The sequence below is a fragment of the Globicephala melas genome, chromosome 20, assembly GCF_963455315.2.
Source record: "Globicephala melas chromosome 20, mGloMel1.2, whole genome shotgun sequence".
NCBI classification, from domain to species: Eukaryota; Metazoa; Chordata; class Mammalia; order Artiodactyla; family Delphinidae; genus Globicephala; species Globicephala melas.
The window spans coordinates 10,097,282-10,116,882 of record NC_083333.1 but is presented as its reverse complement, the minus strand read 5'-3'; the positions used below and the strand labels follow the sequence as shown (position 1 = coordinate 10,116,882).

Genomic DNA, 19,601 nt, shown 5'->3' with positions numbered 1-19,601 from the left:
AGCCCACACCTGTGTCTTTGCTGGACGGCTGCCCTTGAGGATGCTCCAGGCCCCTCTGCCTGCAGCCCAGAGAGCCAGAAGGGCCTCGAAATTTACATCCTCCCAGGAGTAGCCCCTTAACCCAGAGGTTCTGGAACTTTCACAGTTCCTGGAGCCCTTGATGTCTCAGTAATTTTTTCACAGCACTTACTCCAAGGCCAAAAGAACTACCTAATGGTTCCATTCATTAAGTAGTGAGATCCAAAGAGCAAGTATTTATATCCTAACAGTTTAGTAGCTATTTAAAAATACAATGTACACAAATTCAAACAAAAAATATTCTTGTTTCATTCATCAATAATCACAAGTTCATATTAATGGGACAAGGATGCCTGTTGGGTACTGCACAACTTTTCAATTCTTGGAATCAGATTGGACACCACCCTCGTTTCCTTTCCCACGTTGATTTTCCCACAGTACTTGCTTTTTATCACAGCTGCTGGTTTCACCTAACAGCCGGTTTCACAAAGATATGACATCATCCTAAAGAATGTAGGGCAATCTAACATTGAAACCGTGAACTATGTCAAGTGTGGTGTCTGGCAGCTGTAGCTGTGTTGTCCTCAAAATTAAAATATCCCAAGGCACCCTGGGTGCCTTGGCACAGTTTGGGAAACATGGCCTAACCTTTGATGGAGGGTGTTGGGGTATAAATACCCCAGCTCCCTCGCTCTGACAGGGCTGACTCTGAGGAGTGACCTGCACTGTCTTCTGCTAGACTGAACCAACTTACCGTCTGCAGAACTTGGTCTTCTTCCCTTTCTTTCTCTTCCCTTCCCAGTCTCACTTCTGCACCCCACTGTTTTTTCTTGTGAACGCTCCTTAAGTAAATCTCTTTGGCACGAACCTTCATCTTGAGACCTGCTTCTGGAGTACCCAGGCTAAGAAAAAGGTGACCAGGAAGAAGCAAGTGGGGACGGCTGGTGGCAATTAGGAAATATTGTCAGCAGGGGAGAATGTGGGTGCCTAACCTTCCTCCGTGGCAGTGAGGCAGGGAGATCAAGTCCAAGAAAGCTAATGAGGTGGAATTAGCAGCCTTGGTCACTGACCCTATAGGGATGGTGAGAAAATCTCAGGCCGCTCTGGGTTTGCCCTCACATGGAGATGCCATTAACAGCCATCTGGAGACTGAGGGCTGGGGTGGGTTAGGGGCACGCTAGCTAGTGTATTTTTCTACGTGTTGAGTTCAAACCCTGAAATCTCACTTCTAAAAAAAAGGAGAAAGTGGAGCAGGCAAACTTCTCCACCCACTTTTTAAAAAGGCTCTGTTTAAACGTGCACTTGATGTGCTGTTCCCAGCTTCATTAACCCCCTAATAATTATACTAATTACTGCGCACTCTCTGTGTAAGGATGTGTTCAGAAGCTCCAGCTCACGCTTGGCTTCAGAAGCAGACAATGTGTTCCTCCCGCGCGGAGTGTTGCCGGTACACCCTGCACTGTTGCCGGCAAACAGAAGCCGCACCTGTTGAATGTCATCCCTGGGGAGGGGGGAAGGGGGAGGGCGCAGCTTGAGCGGCTGGCAAGCGATCACAGTGGCAGAGCCACGCACGCAACTGAGCCCAGATATCCAAGACCGGGGTCCTCAAAGCTTTTGTTCTCTAAGACGGCCCACGGTGAGGGGGTAAGACGTCATCTGCCAACAGCCCATCTGGGGACAGGAGCCGCGCTAACTGTCCTCCAGCTAACGACTCATTTATTCCTCCCAACAATCTTGAGATGGGGCCATTGTTGGCCCCATTTTACAGGCAAGAAGTCTGAGGCTCTGCTACATCTTTTTCTTCATTCCCCTCGTATATACTCGTATGTGGCACTGACCCCTCTGTGCCGTCACCCGGTCACCTTTATAAATTCAGACCCGAACACAGAACACAGCTCCTTTTATTCTGGAAGGAGAACAGCAGAGATCACTCCTCTGCAAAAGGGCCAAGAGCTCCAAATGGAAAGGGGCAAGGGGTGACCTCCTGGCAGAAGGGGACCCCGTGAGGAAGACAGAGCAGACACAAGCTGTGATTCACAGGCAAGGCCAGGCCAGGGTTTGGGCTAGAACTGGATCCACAGATGTGATGGACTAAGGGGCACGGTGCGGGGTGTGTGTGTGGGGCTCCTGCACACATGGGGCTGGTAGGGGCAAACTGAGAGCCATGTGGTGCGAGCTTTCTGATTCTTCCCTGTGTCTGGGCCAAGCCAATTTAAACAGGGCCTTGTTCCTGCCAGTCACATAAGCCAGGGGAGCCCCAGACAGGACGGGACAGGGAATTCTAATGAGCTGGATGAAAGTGCCTGTATCTGGGCTTGGCCGGAAGGCCCCGGTCTTGGAGATGGTTACCTGCACCCAGAAACACCCCTGGGGTCGGGGTGAGGAAGTGTTCTCGGTTGAGGCAAACTAGGGCAGGTAAGGGCAGGGTGCCTTTGTCAGTTGGAATAAAGGACAGATCAGAAAAAGCTGTCCCTCTGGGCAGACACAGCCTCTTAAGGGCAAGTGCTTTAGGGCAAAGAACACGGCAACCCATCCTCCTGCAGACACACAGCTCTGCTGCAGGGCAGGACGGGCACCTGACAACAGCCTCCTCTGGGCACCTCTAAGGTGTGGACAGCACGACTGCCAGGGCCAGCTTGTTTCTGCCCTCAGGGAATTGGCACCTCATGGACTGAGGTGGAAAACAAAAAACGCTATGGGCGCATAGATGAGAGAGAGCATCTCAGGAAAGGAGCTTAGCTAAGTCTTGGCAAACGAGGAAGGGTCTGACAGGCTGACGGGGAAAGGGCGCTCCTGGCCAAGGGAACTGCTAGAGCAAAGGCTCAGAGGTGGGCAAGTGTGTGGAACATCAGGAAATTTGGAGTAGCTTGTGGCGGGGTCTGGGGAGGGGTAGGCCGGAAAGCTCTTCTCAGCCCTTCAGTACATTGCCCTCCTGCCATATTTTGCAGTGAAGTTCATCTCCCTCATCAGAATTAAAGCTTCCAGGGATCAGGGCCCCACCTGCAAAAGAAGCCATTATACTGCACCCCTCCACCGAGGCCCCCCAACGCTGAGGAGTCAGGAAATAGGCCTGGGGAATAGGCAGGCCCCGAGTCAGTTTCAATTCCAGGATCTGCCTCCATCTCTAGCTCCCCATTTCCCTTTCTGCAGGAAACCATCCAGGACCCAAACTTCAAGCTGTTGATGAATTGTGGAAAATACTCGAGAAACTTCCAGCAAATTCTGGAACTGCATGCCATTCCTCAGCAAAATGTGGAGCCCTGGGGGCGGGGTGAGGAGTCCAGCTGGCTCCCTCCCCTTCCACGATGCCCTTGATGATGAATTCCACACCAGAAAAAATAAATCAATCAGTGGGCGTGTTTTCCCTCGGGGCTCGGCAACGACAAAATCGTAATGAATGTGAATGTTTCTGGGTTATGTGTTGGAAAATTAGCGCGGGCTTGCATTAATTGAGATTCAGTTCTTTATGTATATCAATTCCCTTTTATCCTTCTGGGATTTGCAGCCGCGACAAAGATGCTGAGCAACAGATTAATCCAAGTGTTGTCAGTGACAATGATAAATGGAGATTTAAAAGCCTACACTGAGATAAATTACTATTAAAACTCAGGCCTCCCCTCTCCTGTGAGGTCTGCAGAAGCAAGAATGTGTGAAGACACCAGGTTGCCTCTCAGTACGCTCACTCCTAGACTTTGGATGGTGGTGTCTCCGTCAATGGAAGATCTTTCTTTGCCTTAAGTGTTATTATTCCTTCCAGATTGATCTGTCTTCTTCCTGCTCTCTGCACCCCCCTGGGCCACTGGATACCTTTTTCTCACATGGCTTCAACAACTAGCCACCTGCACACCTGTGCCCGTCCTCTGAGCATCTGTGCCCTGAACCCAGCTGCCCTGGGCACCTCCCAGGACCTCAGACAGCACATCTGAGAATGAGCATGCTGTTTCTACCCCAAGACTTGCATTTTTTTTTTTCTTTTGGCCGTGTCGTGCGGCATGTCGGATCTTAGTTCCCCGACCAGGGATCGAACCCGTGCCCCCTGCAGTGGAAGCGCGGTATCTTAACCATTGGACCGCCAGGGAAGTCCCCCCAGATTTGCTTCTAAGTCCGTGTTCCCCGTCATTCACTTGGACCACCATCCACTCGGCTGCCCAAGTCGGAAACATCATCCGACTCCTCTCTCCCTCTCAATCCCCTACCCAATCAGTCACTCACTCCTCCATCCCAGGCCTCTTCTCCCCATCCCATCCCACTTCCCTGGATCAGACCCTCAGCAGCTCACCCTGGGGTGTGGTAAGTGCCTTCTCTGTGGTCTCCCGGGCTGGAGTCCCCATCCAACAGCCTCTCCAACCTGCAAGTCCATGCTCTGCCTCTAACACCCCTCTGCCCCGTTTCTCCCTGCTGTGGTCTCTCTGGAGACGCCCCCATGGTGCTCAGGGCGAAGTCTAAACTCTGAGGCTCTTCCTGATCTAGCCCCAGCCTCATGCCTCCTGCTGGGAGGCCTCCTGCTGGGAGCCCACCTGCCATCCATCAAGATCCTCGATGTCTCAGGAACACACCGCACTGTTTCTTGTGCCCTCGACTTTGTACCTTTTCCTAGGGATATCTTATCCACCCCTCTCTGCCAGCTGACCTCATGCTAGTCCTGAAAGCCCACACTCAACTGGGATGGGGCTCTGGTTCTGGCCTCGGAGCACTTGGCCCAGTTCTTCTGCAGCGTGTGCCACACTGGCTTGTGTGTTCGCCATCACTTTCTTAATTGTCTCACCCAACTGTGAGCCTTGGGCATCAGGGTGTAGGTACCAGAGGTGTGTGCATGGGCAGTCTGTGCCCGGCCCTGTCTGCATTTGAGGCATGAAGGAGAGGAGAGCATCCGCTTGCAGTCAGAAAGACACACGGGCGACAGAGGAGGAACGCTGCCCTCCCTGACACTCGGGGGCTTGCCTGTGGCCACCTCGTGACAGCCGAGAACAGCAGAGCCCTGAGGCCCTCTAGCCCCAAGCCCTCCCGTCTCAGCTCCAGCAGAGTTCCCAGGATTCCACTCTCTCCCTCAGAAGGCACAGGATTCCCCAAACAGCAGCTGGGGCCCCTTCTAACAGTACCTCACGGCTGCTGGCGGGAGGGAGATACCGCGGAGAGGAATGAACTCATATTAGTTTATTCCCAAGATTAACAAACTGAAAGTTTCCTTCATTAAAATTGCAGCACTGCAAACACGTCCTGGTAAACTTGGACAGGAAAGCTTCTCTCCAAGGGATAAGAAGTTGTTTCGAGATGAAGGCGTTATCTGACTTGTCGCATCTGATTTTTCAGGCAAAAAAAAAAAGCACCTCTATCCCTTTTTCTGTCTCCTATCTCACTCTCCTTCTCTTTTTCTTCCTCTCTCTGTCCCCCTCCTCTGCCCCCTCCCCCTCTTCCACTGCGCCCCAATCCCAGCTGCAATTTCCCAGATGAAAACCAAAGACGTGGCCTTATAAGTAATCAGCCGCTGCAGTCTGGGGGTGAATATTCAATTAGTCCCAGGCCAGGGATTCCTGATCAATATTGCCTTCTCGAGGCAAAACAGTGTTACAAACCCTCTTATTAAGCAATTCTAAGGCCTGGTGCCGATACCCATGACTGGTAGCTAATCTGCACTTTAATTAATACCTGCCCCTTGGTTAGCTAGAGCCATGGCTCACTCAGGGGTGGTTTTCAGCCCCCCACTCCCCCTGCTGTGAAGCTGGTAGGAGCATGGCTCTTGTATGAGGTTGTGGTCACGTGGGAAACCCAGCCTTAATCTAGCCCTTTGGTGCCCAGCCCCAGGGGCTGAGAAGTAGAATAATAGACCCTCAGGAATGGAGGGGCCCACGAAGCCCAGATTCAGGGAAGAAAACTGCCCCAAAACACACCCATTCATACACTCACATTTCACATCTCTACCAAGTGACTGTTCATCATCTACTTGCACACCTTCAGTGATGGAGAGCTCACTACCCCACAAGAGACCCTGTTCTCCGGCCAGCTACGATTATGAGTCAACTCCTCCCGAGACAGACTCTGCCTCCATTGGTCCTGGCTTTGGAGTTCAGTCCTGCCAGGCTCCCTCTCCCTTCAAATATGCCTGCCACTCCCTGTCCCAGCGCTTCCAATGGCTTCCTTGGCCTATGGAAGATCCCGTAGTAGTTGGCATTAAAAGGCCTCCATAGTAAGAACAGTAACATCGACAATCATAATTTGTTGAGTGTTTACTCTGTGCCAGCCCCGTGCCGAGTACTTTATGTGTGTTTTATAATCCTTGTAATAGCACCATGAGGATGACGCTGTCGTTATTCCCTGCTTTACAGCCAGGGACACTGAGGCAAGGTGGACTCAGGTGACTTGTTCAAGCCACAGATCTAACAAGGCTCCTGGGCAAGGCTTCCCTGACTCTGTCTAAACAGTGTGTCTACCCCCACCCTGGGCTCCTGTCACACCTCATATGTGAACTGCCACTGCCCTCATTTCTGGGGATTCACTTGGATGTAAATCTTTTGCATGTTTGTCTCATGTACCTCTCTCAGGCAGGGGCTGGCTGCACCTCATTCATTTTGGAATACTTAGAATGGAGCTCAGCTCTTAGATTGCGCTTGAAGGAACGAGTGAGCTAAACTTCTGTGGAGGCTGCTGGGGCCCAGACTGAAATGCCCCCAGCTAAGATATCAATCAAAGAAGAAACTAAATGTCAGGGGAGCTCCACAAAGACTACCTGGATATACGTACAGAGAAAAGGCAAAGCAGAGTGGCAGAAAGAGCCCTGGGTTCTTGGCCCAGTTCTGCCAGACTCTTTATGGTATGAGGGCAAGTTCCTTCTTCTTTCTGGGCCTGGGCTCCCCATCCACAAGCTTTGGTTTGCACTGACGGCTTCTAGACCCTCGGCACTATTAGCCAGAGGGGGGCACTTTGACCAGGGCTCCCCAGCTGTGGCTTTTGGGTGGAGTCTGGTCAGCAACTCCCCAGCTGGCCCCACTGCTACGGCTCCAGACTGCTGGGCACTGCCTGCCGCACCGTCACCACTTCCCCATCTCCTGGCTGAAGGATGCCCAGAGAAGCAACGGTAATAGCAACAATGGCCGCAGCTAACCCTCAGACGGCACTCTCTGTGCATCAGGCATGGTTCTAAGCACTTTACAAGTCCAGTTCCCAAAGGTGGGATGCCCTGGAGGACCTTTCCAGGGTCGACTGTCAGCCTGAGGCTGGGACTCCCTCTGTCCCCAGTCTGGGCCCAGAACCCATGGCCAGGTCCAGAGGACAATCCCCTCTCTCAGCGGACGACCCTGCTTTCCGATTCACTGAGAAAATAAAAGCAACCAGACAAGACTTCACCCCTCCCTCTCCCTCGCAAACCTTTTAACCCATCTGCCTTTACACCCGCGCTACGAAACCTGCAAATCGGATCATGTCCTGTGGCTGCGGCTCTCGGCCACGACATGGCAGTGGGCGGTGATGGCGAGAAGGGAAACTGGACCCTGAAGGGTGCATGAGGGAGTTAACAAGAGAATCTCTGAAACACACGAGGCACAGCGTCTGGCCCAGAGGAGGACTGGGTGGTGGGCTAGCATAGCGGGAATGACACTCCAATGCCAGCGATCCGCACGCGTTCGCCACTCGCGCTGTGCGAGGCGCTCAAGTAAGTGCTTTCTGGACGCTTACTTCCCAACAACTTTGCACGTGAGCAAACAGAGCTCACAGACATCAAGTCAGCCAGTCAGGAGGCGACCAGTTATCTGACACCAGAACCGCCACGTGAGCACCCCGCTAGACTGCCGCCGACTGGGGCTGCCCTTCCCTCTCTGACCCACGTCAGCGTCCACTGGTTTACTGACGGAATCAGGTCTCCTCACTCCTAAGCCATCACTCTTTTTTTTTTTTTTGTGATACGCGGGCTTCTCACTGTGTGGCCTCTTCCGCAGCGGAGCACAGGCTCCGGACGTGCAGGCTCAGCGGCCATGGCTCACGGGCCCAGCCGCTCCGCGGCATGTGGGATCTTCCCGGACCGGGGCACGAACCCGCGTCCCCTGCATCGGCAGGCGGACTCTCAACCACTGCGCCACCAGGGAAGCCCCCTAAGCCATCACTCTTGCCCCTGTTACCCCATTACCCTTTTCTGCCTTGTTTCTCCTCAGTACTCAGGCACCATTAACATCTGACACCAGGCATTAACGTCTGACCAACATCTGACCAGGCACTCAGGCATTCCCTTGGTGACTGAAGCTCAGACTAATGATTGTAACGTGACGCTTTTATAAGTCATGGGTTGGCCCCAGGGTGGGAGACGGATCCCAGTGGAACATGCCACGTGCAAAGAAGCCTCTGCTGGGGACTCAGACGGGGACAGAAGAGGACATCTGGGTCATTTACTGCCTCTGTGGGTTATCCAGATGGATGGGTGTGAGTTACCTTGGAGACGGGATCTCCAGCCTCCAGAATGACTTCCAATGACCCCGGCCATCTGGCTTCATGCCCTTATGTATGTATGTATGTGTGCGTGTATGTTGTATCAGGACGGGTCTGTGTAACCCGCAGAACATGCAGAAGCAGTGGTGTGTGACCTCTAAGCCTAAGTCACAGAAGACATTGCTTCCGCCTTCCTCTCTACCATCACCCTGGTGGTGGCAAGGGAGGGGGGAGCTGCCATGTTGTGAGGACGCTCAAGCAGTTCTGTGGCAAGACCCCCATGAAAAGCAACAGAAGCCTCCCGCCGACAGCCAGCATCAACCTGCCAACCACGGGGGGTGAGTCACCTTGGAAATGGGACCTCCAGCTCCAGCTGAGCCTTCATATGTGAGACCCTGATCCAGGACCATCCAGCTAAGCTGCTCCCAAGCCCTGACCCACAGAAACTATGACAGATCATTAGCGCTTATTGTGGCAAGCCATTATTTTGGGGGTAGTTTGTTATACAGCAGTTGGCAAAGGATTCGGTGGGACCTCTCCCCGCCTGCACCCCCAGATCTACCCTGTAAACAGATCTAAGTGGCATTCGTGTTCTGAAGAACTGCTCATCCAAGCACATGCTTGCAGGAGTGACCATGTTCTCTGGTACCACCCTGCCCACCGGGAAGGAAGCTCCTGCAGGACCAAGGTTTGAGGGCGCTACCTCCAAGGAGCCGTTTCCATGCCCCAGGAGGTCAGGGGATGCTCCGGTTGTGAAAGGGGATTTTGGATTTATCTCGGATCTGGGGCTAAGAAAAACCAAACCTTGATCATGACAAACCTCTCCGTGTGTATATAGATCAGTAAGTATAGGCAGCACTTCCTAGTGTGGGATGTAACGACCGTTTCAGGGAGGTTTGCTTCGAATAAACATTAACAAATTTAGTGGAGCAGAGGTTCACTTACTCTTTCAGGAAATCAGCTCCAGGATGGGGCCAGCTGGTGTCAGACCCTCTGTAGAAGGAGTGCATTGAGATCTGGCCTGATCTTGGACTTCAACTTTCGGCTTCTGAGGCCCCTGCAAGTGAGTTGGAGAAGAAGCCTCCAGAAACAGGCCGAAAGACGCTCTGGCTTCTGAGACCTCCCAGCCTTGGATCCCATACAATTCTTCGGTTGCCTTACGCTCATCGAATCCCGCACTGCGTTTTGCCAAGTACAGCGAGTGTATACTTTTAAGAGGAAATTAATGCATATGTTTCTGATCCATCTTATGTGGAAACGATCAAAATATTGTGTCTGAAGTAAAGTCATATCCAGAAGAGGCTTTGGGTAGTTTTGCCAGGTTTTGATGAATCTCTTTTCAGGATTGGGTTCTGGCCTCAGCGTCTGCCAAAGTCTCACAAGTCGGTGCAAACACCGTCTCCTCCAGGAAGTCTCCCCTGGGGCCCCAGCCGCCTAGAACTGCCTCTTCTTGGCGCACAGGGGGCTCCAAATCAGGGCCACAGCCTATGGAACTGTTCTTTTTGCCCGGGTCACAGTCCTCCCAACCAGACTGTGAGTTGCCCCAGGGCAGGGGCCAGACATGCTCCTCCCTGAGATTTGCCAAGACGCACCTGCGCAGGCTCACGAGGTGCGTGTCAGGAGGTGAGGCCACACAGGGGAGGCTGGACCAGGAGGTGAGGCGAGGAGGCAGCCAGGGCTTTTGGGCTTTCCTGCTCTCGGGCAACCCCACCCAGGGTCTCAGTGGGTCGTCTTACAGTTTCTGCCGACCTTGGTGTGGCTGGTAATAACGGTCCTGCCTCTTTCCTTCTTCTGAGGCGCCTTCCTGTTATTCCTCTACAGCAAAAAAGAAAAAAAAAAAACAACAGGGTCATTTCCTGAGTGACAAGGGCCCACAACCGGAGTCCTGTGTTTTCCTTCCAAAGTCCATGGGCGGTGTGTTCCAGTTAAGCACTTAAAGTGAGCCCTCTGTGCTGGGACAACTGGGGGTGGGGTTAGGGGGTTAATGTCTGGGCAAGTGGAAAATACCCTCGAATGTCCTCTCCGGAAACAGAGAAACGTTGCTTCCAAAAACCTAGCGGGAGTTTTGGGAGAAGCGGCAGCCTCGGATGTCAGGGAGAGAACATTCAGGAAGGTTCCTCAGCCAGGCTGCCGCCTTCCACATAACCTTAGAGAGCCAGCATCCTGTTTGGAAAGACTGAGGAAGCTACTCTTGCAGAAACATCTAGCAACTCACGCTACGCTCTGGGAACCACAGACCCCCTGGCTGCATCACAGAGCTCAGACGGGGGACGGCACGTGGGTTTCCTTCTTCCTGTGTAACTGCGTGTGCGTGTGCGTGTGCGCGTGTGTGTTGTGGGGAGGGGAGTAGGATACACATGTTTACAATAGGAGACACAGAAAACACAGAAAAAAATTAAGAAGGGCTCGTAAGCATCACACACAGTCCACCCAATCTTTCCCCTCCACATGTCCAGAGCCGGCATCACAGGCTCGAGACGCTTCTCTTCTGCCTTTGTCACTTCACGTGATCATATCATCATCATTTCCTGCGTCACGAAGTGCTCATTGGAAATACCATTTGATGGCTACGTAACATTCCACGCACTGGCTATACCACTGCCAACTTTAGTTTTTCCCTGGTAATGAGCAAGAAATGCTGGAATTCATCTTTGTATGGAAGTCTTCGTTTAGATCTCAGATTACTTTCTTGTTCAAACCCTAAAGTGATATTATCAATTATGAATATCTTAAGGCCTCTGATTCCTATTTCTGAATTCTACTCCAAAATGCCAATTTGGACTCCTATTCAAATCTCCTATCCACTGACTCTTCAGGCAAACTTAAAGGTTATGCAGACCAGCCCTTTATTTGGCAGATGGGGAAACTGAGTCCTGCGGAAGAGAGGGCCCAAACCTCACTCTGGTTAATCAGAGCCTGGTCTCTCCTGAGCACCTGTGTGTGGCCATGCCTCGGAGGAGGAAGCAGAAGAGGAAGACGTCACGGGGGCTCTCCTCCCGGAACCCTCACTCTTTCTGTAGCACAAGACATGCACTGACAAAGCACAAGCCATAAAAAACAGGCTGTGAGCAGCTGGGCGAGTGTGAGGAGAGACTGTGCACATACAAAACGGGGTCAGCCAGAGCCTCCGCTTACCCACATCCCAAGTGGCATCTCCAGGGAAGATCTGAGCACCTAGGAGTCTGGGCTGTGGGATCCTGTCTCTTGCTCAGCTCTGATCTCTGAGGGGTGGTAGGCAGGGGTCTGCTCAGGGAACACAGCCAACAGAGGAAGGGAATGAAGATCCATCCTTTGGGAGAGCCTAAAGAGGCTGTGCAGGCTTGGTCCAGGGACAGTAGTGCAGACTGGTGCAATCCAAGAAGGCTTCACGGAGGAGGTGGTACATGGGCCAGGCCTTTTAGGAGCTGGGACTGGAGACTGGAGGAAAGTTTCAGAGGAGGGTGTTTAGGGTTCAGGCTGTAAATTTTTAAATGCAATTCTGGATTTATATAAGTTTAGGTTACTTCTTTATTTTTAAATGGCACAGTGCTGAAGCTAGTCTAATAAACAGAATCAAAGATATACCACTGCAAGGTAATTCGATGGGTTGCTTTTTTAACATTTTAAACAGCAAAAATTTCCTTGATCACAATCTATGCCACACGATCACCCTGTCTAGTATGTAGGATGCCATGGGAGCCCCTGCCAGGAGGAGAGCAGGGGTGCAGGCCCGGTGTGGGAGGGGGGATCCTGGGGGCGATGGGCAGAATTTCCCTTCGAAGGACGGGGGGGGGGTCGGAAGTTATGAGACCTGCAACCACAGGTTGCTTCCCGGCCTCCAGCTCAGCCTCTGACTCAGTCACTGGGACCCCGCTTCTCTCCCAGCCTGGCCTGGAGCAGTTGCCTTTTGTGTCACTCTTTTCTCTCTTTTCTCGGCGGTGCCAGTAGCCTTTATTGTTGAAAACGGCTGTATTCAGCTTTAATCAGGTCCTTGTCAAGCACTCGTCCCCTCCTTTTGTACTTCACTGTCCTCAGAGGGGAAAAATGTATTACGAGCATCGTTTTACACAAACTTCTCGGACATGCCGGGATCCCACAATTCCTGATGCCACCGACTGGTTTTCTGCTTACCACCCAGAGTCACGAAAGACAGACAGGAAGAATACCCACTTCTCCCCTAACTGCTGCTTCAAGTCCTGGTCGGCTAACAACTTGCTGTGTGATCTTGAGCCTGTTGCTACTCCTCTCTGGGCCTCGAGTTACCACCTCTGCAACCAGTGGGCTGGCGACGGTCTCCAAGGGTCATTTCATTCCAATCTGCTATAATTCTGAGGTTCATAAGAATAACTGGAATCATCCGGATGTAGGCATCGGGTCCCCGCCTCTGGCCATCTTTATCTTCTAATGCTGATTGGGCTTCCTTACTGCACATCCGAGAACAGCATTCCTCAGCTCTAAACCTCTGATGGCCCGTCTCCTGACCTGACAATCAAAGCCCTTCCTAGCTTGGCCTCCACTTCTCCTTCCTGCCTCATCTCTTGTCCCTGTCACCCCGCCCCATCGCTGCCACCAGCAAGCAGCCTGAACTTAAAGTCTTCTTCATGCTTCTTTGATTTGGTGTGGAAGTCTTTATTTAGATCTCAGATTACTTTCTTATTCAAACCATAAAGTGATATTATCAATTATGAATATTTCTGAATTGTACTCTAAAAGGCCAGTTTGGACCCCTATTCAAATCTCCTTTTACCTGGAGTGACCTTTCCCCTCTCTTTCCTTTACCTGTCTGACTCCTAACTTTGCCTTCGAAACCTAGTTCAAACACCAAAGCCTCGGGAAGGTGCCAGGGGGAATCGGTCTGCCCCTCCTTTGGGCTTCCCTGGCTCCTGGACACCCCCCAAGCCCAGAACTCCCCTCTGTGTGGCCAGTACCTCTCGACTCCAGACCACAGACGCTTCCAGGGCGGAGACCATGGTCATGGTCATCTCTGTATTCCCGGTGCTCAGCTTGGGGCCTGGCACGGAGGACATATGGGTTCTGGTTGGCTGCATCACTGGGACACACAGGGAAGGCCAGAATTCAACTAGACAGGGCTGGTGAATCCCTCTTGGCTCTGGTCTTGCAAGAGCGGCGTGGCCTAGTGGGAAGGACCCAGTCCTGGGGTTACTTGTTTCAGGGTTCAAATGCCGGTGCTATCGCTCTCTGGGAACGTGCACTTAGGCAAGTCATGTGACTGCACTTGTCTGTCTATAAAATGGGAATAATAAAGGCAACTTTGCAGGTGTGTTGTTAAGAAACAGGTAAGAGACACATGCAGAGTCCTGCAGGTAGTAGGTACTCAATAAACGGTAACCCTAGGGCCCACCCATCATTCCGTCCATCCATCCATCCAATATCGATGGGGTATCTTCTGTTTGCTGGGTGAGTGCTGGGCTGGGCATGTACAGTACGCAAGCACGATGACATGGCTCTGCTGTATTCTCCCCGGGTCCCTGGCCTGCTCTGACGTTTGAGGTTGTGCCCTGGGTTTCCTTCCGGCCTGACCTGGTGCTCATCTGAGCTAGCGGGACGGACACCCTGGCCTGGCTCAGGCCCCCTGGGGGAGGAGTACTGGCTGCCTCTGCACCTGCCTGCCTGGGGCATGCAGGCCAGGGCTGCCCTGAGGAGGGCCTCGGAGACAGCTGAGAAGGCTCGAGAGGGTGCTGGGGCCCAGGGGTCCGTGCCGACCACTGGGGCACACGGAGGCTCCGGCAGCATCCTGCAGGGCCCTGCTGCCGGCCCCCACTAATCTGACCAAATCCCACCCAGGCTCCTACTCAGCCATCTCTTCACTCCTCCACCCACCCTCCCCTAGGGCTGTTGTGAGGATTCAATGAACGGATGTAGGTGAGGGTCTGGAAAGTCTTTGCATGTAGCGAGCACTGCAGGAGCGTTTGCTTTCACTGTTTTATCGTTTAGTGCTCGAGGCAACTTGTGCAGGGGCATCAGCGCCCTCTGTTTACGGTCAGGCACTGTCGATAAAAACGCGTTATTACTGCCCTGAGCTGTCTAGAGAGCTCCTCCATCTGGGGGCGGGGCCAGCATGGCGAGCGGGAGTGGGGCTGGAGACAGTGGCACGGCCCCTTTGTGCGGGATTGAGTCTAAAACACACACACACACACACACACACACGCACACATTCCTGAGAGATCCTCCCCAGGCAGCTCCTAGACAGACCCCCGCCGGGACGTGGGCCCCAACTCAGCCATCAGCCACAGCTGTGTTCAGGCAGCTCCTGGATGGGGGGGCCTTTCAGAAACGCATCGCAGCAGCCCAGGCGGTTCACACGCCCGGGTGCCTCGGTCCCAGACACCAAGTGAGAGGATTTACAAACATTTCCCGCCCCCGCAGCTCAGGGCTCGGTGTCACTCTGCCCATTTCCCAGAGAAGGGGACCGTGGCTCAGAGATGGGGCTTGCTTAAGGCGCGAGTGGCCACAGCCAGGATGAGCGCCAAGTGTCCTGGGTGCTCAGCAGGCTCGGCCCCCTTTCCCAGTTCTAGGGGACTCAGTGGTCTTGGGAACTCCCTGCGGCCATGGTCCCTAAATACCAATAACGAGCAAGCCCTCACCCCAGGGCTCTTCCGGCTGGACTGTTCCCTCCACCGCAGCCCCTTTCGGGACTCACTCCACCCTCGCATCGTGTGTTCCTTCACTCAGGGTCCTCGGCAGCCTCTGTCCTGATGTATCTGTCAGCACCCGGCACACACCCCCGCCTGGCAGCCCTGGGCATCTTCCGAGCTGGCTGAGACCTCCCCTTTCACATGCTTATTACTCCCTCCAAAGGTGACTCGATGACACTGTTCAGTGAGGACCCACCTGAAGCTTAAGTTATCTGTGATTTAATGAGGAGTCTTTTAACGATAACATCTGTTGTTTTAATTACCAAAGGAATTATAAATGAGGCTCCCGGAGGAAACTGCTGCTGGGGCAGAAGCTGGAGAAGAATTCTCAACATCGGCGGCCCCGCTGGGTCCTTGGCACAGTGACTGCCACGGAGCGTGACCTGTCACAGAGAGCGCTTCATCTTCATTTTAATTAAGCATTAAGGGTGAGGCGGGCAGCCTCCGGATCCAAGGGGGCTGAGCAGCCCAGATCCTGGAAGACACTCTGTGTGAGTAAGGCTTCGGCTCTGTGCACGGGAAGAAAGCAAAGGACAAACCAGCCATTTTTGCTGATGCTGTCGAGGTACATATCTGTCACCCAAAACTGGGGTAGGGAAAGGGGCTGGTCCTCCCCCCAGCCCAGCTGTGCGACCTTCGCCAGATGAGCTGACCTCTCTGGATTCCAGTTTCTTCCTGTAGAAAGCGAAAGGGATGTCTTTCCTTCTTCTCTCAAGGAAATGGTTCATCCCTGACATTCGATTCTGGGTGTAGAGCTGGTGAGACGTGTTTACACCCACCCGAGAAGAAGAACTCGGTGGGGTGTAGGTTGAACGCCACATGGACGGAGGGTTCGAGACGGAGGAAGGGGTGCTTCACTGTCATTGGTGACAATGATGCCGGAGTTCGTGACGGTGGTGACAGTGATAACAGTCCTGCCGTTCCGCCAGTTTCTTACCCCTCCCGTATCCATGCCTTTTGCAGTTCCTCTCCATATAGGGGGTGAGTCTCTTTGCCCCACTGAATCCGGACAAGCCTTGTGATTTGCTGTGTTCGGTAGACTGCAGCACGAACGACATGCCTGTTCCAAACCTAGGTCTCTGCCGACCTTGCACGGTGCTGTGTTCTCTCTTGCTCCTCCACCGTGACTAAGAGAACATTCCTGGACTTGGCTACAGAGGATAAGAGTCATGTGAAGGAGAGCCAAGTCACCCTAGTGCCCCAGCCAAGGCCATTCGAGATCGGCCAACAGCCCACCAGTTCCCGCTGCCCTTCCTGCATCTCCCAGTCAGAGTGCTCATCACACTCTACTGACATCTGGTCTACCCACCTTCTTCTCCAGACACTTCAGGGCTAAGAGTACACGTCACCCATCAATGGATTATTCACGCTCCGCATAGGAACTGGACCGTAGTACGTGTTTCATAAATGCCTGCTGTATTGGCTCAGCCCCTACCTGACCAAGCATGGATGGAAGAGGAAGGGGGTGACCTCCTAGGAGCGGCTCCAGGTGTGAATGTGGAGGCCAGTTAGGTCCGGAATACGGATAAAGATGTGGGTCGGGGGCTCGGCGACACTGACGTGTCAACCAGCCCTTGTATTTGTCTAAGAATTAGGGTTTTTTTAAACAAAAAGTTATTTTAACATAAAGAAGCAGGCAGGTCTCACTTGACAGGAGATGGACTTCCTGTAGCCCATTTCATTAAGACTCATCAAGACTGGCGTTCTCTGCATTCTCTGAGCAGGCAGTGCGTTCAGGAGGTAGAGTGATGGGGAAATTAAACACAGAAGCCACATCCTTTGAAGATTTTTTGAGCAGCAAGGCCAGCCAACTCCACAGCGTACGTGTCTGGAGAATACCAGATTTGCTCCCATCTGAGCTCTCCATCCAAGCAGGGAGATAGCTCTTCTAATTAGCCCAGTTAGATAAATATTCCTCCGCCCAAGCTCCTGTTTAGAGAAAACAGATGGAGGCTCATAAACACGGTCATGGAGTGAATTTGTGTAAAGCTACCCTTCTGCTTGACGCGGCTTCCAGTATTTAAATACATGTATGTACACATGGGCACAAGCACACACACACAGAGCTCTGATGCCATACAACAGGGCAGATTAAAAAGGGCTTAATAGAGCCAAAAAAAAAAAAAAAGGAGAGATTTCAGGTGGTAGTAAGACCCATGACATAGTGGGAGATCAGGACCTACAAACGTTTTCTTCCCTGGGGATTGTCCCTCCCCCAAGGTTGACCCTCACACACCCCTCCCTTTGACAAGATGATGCCCCATTTTATTCAGCAAGTCCCCACTCAAAGGCCTTTGATGTCTCCTTGGCATGGCTAGAATGAGGTCCACTTTTTGGGGTGACCTTTAAGGCTCTTCCCAAGCTGACTCGACCCTGCCATTCATCTTCATCTTCCAACCTTCCTCTTCCACCCCATCATCGTGTGCTGCCGTCCTGCTCTAATTAAGCCTGATAACTGTCACCGTCCTCGCCACCCCCACTTGCCTTTATTGAGTGCTAACTCTCTGACAAGCTGCGGACCAGGAGCTTTACATCCCTTATCTTATTTCCTCTTTGTGGTTTATGAGGTAGGCACAGGGATGACCCTCAGCTTGAAGATGAGGAAATGTGGCCTCAGATTGGTTAAGAGGCTTGCTCCAAGTTGCACAGCTAGTAAGAGGCCAACAGCCGCCATACCAACCTCTTTGCCTTGGCAAGTGCTGGATCCTCGTCGGTGGATTCCCTTCTCCAGCTTCTTCATCTAACGATCACCTGCTTCAGCCCCGCGAAATGTTTTGCTCTCTGACTTCTGAACATTTCTTCTCCCATCAAAACTTCCCTGGCTCCATGAATCACATCAGAACAAACGCCGCCCAGTCGAATGCCATTTCTCAAAATTTAGTAAAAAGGGTCTTAACATAATGACATGTTCCTCTCCAGGTTTTCATTCATCTCTGCAGGTCAGCCAATCTCTAAGAGCCTGCACTGTCCCAGGTTCTGTGCCCTGCACTGTGGGAATGTAAGTGGCATCAAGAAGCATCCTCCGGTATTTCCCTCCGACTGGCACATGGTGGTTTGCGGTGTTCTTCCAAGGTCAAAATATCTATCTGTGCACCTTTTTCCTCTTTTCACTCGGAATGTTGTTCATTTACGCCTTCTTATTTTCTGGGTCAGTCTTGACGACGTTTGCTAAAGTATCGACCTTTTTAAGCAACTCACTTTTAGTTTGTTGATGTCTTTATTTTTGTGGATGTTCGATTTGCTTTAGCGTTTATTCATTTCTATCATTACCTTTATTATTTCCTTCTTTCTAGTTTCCCTTATTCTCTTTCTAGATTCTTGAGTTGATTGCTTGGGTTGTAAGTTATGTGCAGCTGTTCTAATTTCCTAATAAATGCATGCAAGAGTATAAATCACCCCTCAAAGAATCAGTTAAACTACATCAGACAAGCTTGATTATGTAGTGTCTTCCTTACTTTCAATTCAAAATACTTCTTAATTTCTGTTGTAAATTTCTTTTGAACCCATGGATAACTTAGAAGTGTGTTTTTAGTTTCCAAACATATACACAGATCATCTCTTTGTTGTTGATTACTAATTTCATTGCGTGCTGGATAGAGGATCTGTTGATAATGAAGATTTTTTGAAATTTATGGAGACTTCTTTTGTGGTCTAATACGTAGCCTTTTTCCACATGTATTCGCTGTTTGTTGACATTGACATTGACATTTATATACATACATGAGCATACATGGTTTTTAGTCTATCAGCTTCTGAGAAAGATGTGCTAAATTCACCCACGATGCTTATTGTTTTGTCAACCTTCCCCTGTAAATTATTTCAGATTTTGCTTTATATCTTTCAGGACTAATGCTGGAATCACAGCATGAAATGCCTGTCCTTGATACTTTTAATACCCTTCACCTTGAGTTCAATTGTATCTGATAGTAATTTCTTTTACCATTTCTTTTATTGTTTTATCTCTTTATTTTTAATATTTTGATATTTTTTGGGTTTAGCCATTTTGCTCTTAAATAGCATGCAGCTGGCTTTTTTAAAACCAAATTTAAGAATCTCTTAATTGGTTAGTTTAATATGCTCATAATTACTGTAATTGATGATACAGTTACACTTATTTCTGCTGTCTTATTTTGTTTTCTATTTTCCCAGCCTCTTCTTTTTTCTTTATTTTCCTTTCCCAGTTTCCATTGGCTCGACCAAGTTTTTTGTTGCTATTGTAGAGATTTCTCCTCTACTGGATTGGAGGTCATATATTCTATTTTTAGCTTCCGTATCTTTACATTATTATATTTCAGCAACTCCTAACATTAATCCATAAATACATCCCTCTGCTCGACTGAGACAAAACCTTAGCACTTTTATTCCCTCTAGCTGTCCACTCTCTCTCTCCCCACCTAGACGATATCACTTAGAATTTTCATTTCAAATTGTCAGCCCTGCTCTACCTCTGTGTCAGCCCTCCTGAAAGTAGAGATGTAACCACAGCAAAAGGCAGGAAGAAATTGACCAAGTTCCCACTACCCAGCTGAATGAAGG

The 19,601-nt window shown here is 51.2% G+C and overlaps 1 long non-coding RNA gene across 3 annotated transcripts in view; it reads right to left on the bottom strand.

Moving 5' to 3' along the window:
* LOC132594197 (uncharacterized) overlaps positions 1-19,601 on the bottom strand; it is a 199,095-nt gene that overhangs the window by 30,293 nt on the left and 149,201 nt on the right. For 2 of the 3 annotated variants that reach the window (XR_009560403.1, XR_009560405.1), the window contains exons 4-5: positions 11,566-11,847; positions 9,376-10,245 (exon numbers count right to left, since the gene is read on the bottom strand). This is a non-coding gene — a long non-coding RNA (uncharacterized lncRNA). The remainder of the gene's footprint in view (positions 1-9,375; positions 10,246-11,565; positions 11,848-19,601) is intronic. The other variant, XR_009560404.1, reaches the window with a different exon arrangement.